General features: G+C 30.0%; 1 pseudogene; it reads right to left on the bottom strand.

Annotated features, from left to right (window-relative positions):
* Positions 1–1,283: 1,283 nt before the first annotated feature.
* LOC106122977 (uncharacterized) lies at positions 1,284–1,774 on the bottom strand (annotated as a pseudogene).
* Positions 1,775–4,226: the final 2,452 nt, after the last annotated feature.

Raw genomic sequence — 4,226 nt, 5'->3', positions numbered from 1 at the left:
ATTTTATCAAATAAATTAGTTTTAAAAATGCTAAATGTTTCATTCACACATATACAAATTATGTGATTACGTTTTAAGATGATTTGGAACGAAAATAAAGTCAAAAGCGCCTATTTTTAACGCATCCATACATTTGAAATTCAAAATATTAATATGTACAATGTTATATTGAAATTATACGTATAGAAAAGTTTGCTACATTGCTTTTGGTAGGGGTGGATGAAAAAAGGCATAGCAAATATAAAATATTTTATAGGCGTCGAACATACCTTTATCCTGTTCTTTTTCTCCACGCTTTTTTATTGAAGGAATAATGTAAAAGGAAGATGGATTTTTCACCTTTTGCTATAAAAATTAAGTAAATGACATTAATAGCAAAATAAAACAAAAACGCTAGTCGATATAAGACTGGCAAGTTTCGATTTCGAGGTTTTTTATTTCAATTTTCTTGTCTTTCACTACATAAAACCTAAAAGGAAATAACACAAATAATTTTAATTTAAAATACACATGTTTTACACTGAGTTTTGTGTCCTATGAAATATTGGGTTTTCATTATAATTAAAGCGATGTTTTTTTATATTACATAAAGACAAAAATATTTATTAAGTGTATAGATAATAATTTATGTACATTTTGAGTATTAACATGTGAATTGGAATGTCTTAGGTGACATTAAGTCGAAGGTAATTTAAATACCGAAATATCAAGGTTTTTGTAGCAAAATAAAATAAAGTAGGTACTTAATATTCGCTTAATAATCATTCAAAACCGCACTATAGGTGGGTTTCGACTAGCACAACTCTTCTATAAAAACATATTGTTATCTATAATATGTTTTTTTAAGAGTATGATACGACAATCTGTTCTTTTAAGAGTGTTACCCTAGGAAGTGTACGGTTACATTCGTAAATTTTAATTTGAAAGCCCTTTCGCACACAATGCGATTTAAATCTTCGAAACTAATATTATAAGCTATGCTAGTACCGCGTTGCGCAGTTTGAATCGTCGACACCAGTTGTCTATTCGATTAGTAGTGTAGATTTGCTCCGTCGTTTTGAAAATCATAATCACAGTCTTTGGTTATGACAGATAGAAATGTCGGCGATCGGTCGTAATGCGTAAGTCGTTAACCGACTAAAGTCGCTGGGATTCAAATATTTACGTCGCCTTGTGTACAAAGGGCCTAATATTTAAATGTCATGTGGTATAGGTTTATATTAAAACAACATTTATGGACGTTTAACATTTATCACATAATAAATGCAATACTAAAATTACAGTTTATTTTTATAATTCTCTTACAATTATTTATTAACACGAATGTTTTATATTGATGAGTTTTTAAATTGCGGTTTTAACTTCCAGAGAGTGGTCCTTTTTGAAGATTTTGACTGAACTCGCCGTAGTTTTTGTTATCTGAGCGTCCAATACTGTTAAGATTCACATCTCCCAGATTGACGTTTAAATTATTGTTCACAGCTGGCTGGGTTTGGGCGCTAGGTGGTGCTTGCAGCGCTGCGCTGTTCGCCTGGTCTTTGGTCTGTATCGGTATGTCCAATGGTTTTGCCGATTCCACAATCACAGTTCCGGCAAGATCCTTCGTCTTTGATTGTACTCGTTGTAATCCATCTAAGTTCGGTGTCAGAGCTTTGCATTTAAAACACACTACTAGCAATAATAATATAACAGTCTTTGTTCTCATTTTTTTGTTGAATGCGTTCACGTAACGAATACAGGCAATGGACTGAGACTTAGTCAGTTCTTAACATTCCTTTATATAGAACCAGTTCGTTGGAAATAGAAGCAGGTACGTTGTGCGTGAATTATTAAGGTGGTTTGTAGCAACAGCGTGAGACATATTACAGGTTATCAGAAGGTATTTAAAAGTCTTTTTATTTCATTAAAGTGTCATCTTTATACATATTAATAAAAATTGGAGTGTTCGAATGTATAATAGAAAAAAAATCAAAATACACGATTTATTTGCGTTGCTGATAAGGCAAAAACATGTTTTTACAATCTATTATATAATAAGGCAAAGCGAAAAATTTTGAATTTTTGTACGTAACGAATAATCTCCAAAACTACTGGACTGATATCAAAAATTATTTTGCCATTATAAAGTTACATTATCTGTGAGTCACATAGGCTATATTTCCTAGATTTTTTAAAGTCGCACGGACGACGTCGTGGGCAAAAGATAGTTGTAAACATGTACTTTTATGTCGAGAAGTACTATTAAATATAGTATCGAGTTTTAGTTCATTTTTATCCGAATAGTAAATTCTTTTTTTTTGTATCATAAGGTGGCAAACGAGCGAGCGGCCACCTGAAATCGCTGAAATAGCGAAGTGACTGTTGCCCATAGACATACGTAAATTCGTGTGATAGTTAATAAAACTACGGTATATATTGTAAAATTGTACTGAACAACAATAAATTTGTTAACTATGTTAGTTATTATGGAATATTTTAATTAAAAATTAAGATGAAACAACATCAATAAACTATAAAATAATTGCAAATTACAAAACAATTTTTAAAAAGCAGCTCTTCAAGGCATAAATTCGAAAAAAAAATGATTAAATAGTATCCTATGTCCGTCTCTTGGCTCTAAGCTACCTCTTCACCAATTTTTAGCCATATCAGTAAAGCCGTTCTTGAATTATAAATAGTGTAACTAACACGACTTTCTTTTATACATATAGGTAGTGATGATAAATAAAGAATGAAAAATATTAAAGGTCAAAATTATTAACAGTGAAAACAAATTCGTTAAGGTGTGCTGATGTAACCTAAAATTAATCAACAGAGCGACACTTTATTAATAGTGTTTGGATTTAATTTAAAAATTATAAAACTGTGAATTTTTAATACGTTTATTATACTTCATACTAAATTTTGTTAATTAACCATCAGTTTCTGAAACCAAAATCTCTGTTTAAAACATACTGTTATGTCAAACATATGTTTTAAATGAAGATTTTGGTCTCAGAAATCCACGATAATACGCATAATCCTTTAAATTAAACAAAATGATATTTTCAACGAGCTCAAAGTGCAAACCTCATAAAGTATGTAATTCCAAAGAAACTTCTTATCAATTAGTAAGGCACATTTTAACTTTGGTTTTTAATAAATATTTGGTGACGACATTTAACTTACTTCTAAAGTAATTCTAACATTTTTTTTGCATTTTAATTGTAAACACAATAAGGACAATCATAATTAGTTCAACACAACGTATTATAGAGATTATAAATAGCTAAGAAAATTAAATTTGCATTTTTTAATAAAGAAATTTTTTCAACAAAAGAACAAGTTTAGATTTATTGAACAATTTATAAACAAATAATTTAATATATTAGTTAACTTAATAATCTTTTTTTAAAAAGAATACAGAAATGAATGCTCAATTTCTTAATATAAATAATTGTTTCAATACAGAAAAAAAGTTACATTTTTTGGGTTTACATTTTCAATATTATTCCTGTAAAAAAATTAGCTTAAATTAACTTTAAGTGATGTACTAGTTGTAATTTTAGGTTATTCGTACACAAGGCTACGCAAATCTCGGATACTATTGTTTGATACTTTTGGTCGCTGATATGCGTAGCGTGTCGTCATACAGACAAATTGGATCGTCGACGTTAGTCGTCTATTCGGTTAGTGCGGGCAAAGCAACTACACTACTGACACGTATTTACAAAACGTTAACTATATTAGATCTGCTCTGCCATTTTGAAAAAACGCGGCAACTTCTGTCCGACAATATTGACAAATAGCGAGCGAGCGTTTGCTTTGGCGACGTAATGTCGGCGACACGTGCCTGTGTACGAACCCTTATGATATCGCATTAAGACTCGTAGATACGAAAATCGCCTAGTATCGAAGATTTATGGAACTTTGTGTACTATGGGCCTTAGTTATTTCTTAATTATTTAATTTGCTTACATTTCTGTACAAACGAAAATTCATTACATATATTTAGTTAGAACCTAATGCGATAAGATACGCTTATATTTAATAAAGTATAGCACCATTAAAAAAACTCGAGATAAGTTAAACAAATCAATTTTAAACTCAGTAAAATAATGTCAAATTTAAAAACACGTACATAGATTTTTTTTTGCTTCAAAATAAAGCAATCTACCAGGTTTAAAAATTAAATAAAATATGCATTTGAAATCAGGACTTTTAGCGTATTATTGTTGCAAATGACA

This window comes from Papilio xuthus, unplaced genomic scaffold, assembly GCF_000836235.2.
Source record: "Papilio xuthus unplaced genomic scaffold, Pxut_1.1 DF826624.1, whole genome shotgun sequence".
NCBI lineage: Eukaryota > Metazoa > Arthropoda > Insecta > Lepidoptera > Papilionidae > Papilio > Papilio xuthus.
The sequence above is the reverse complement of the archived record's forward strand: the minus strand, read 5'-3'. Positions and strand labels throughout refer to the sequence as shown.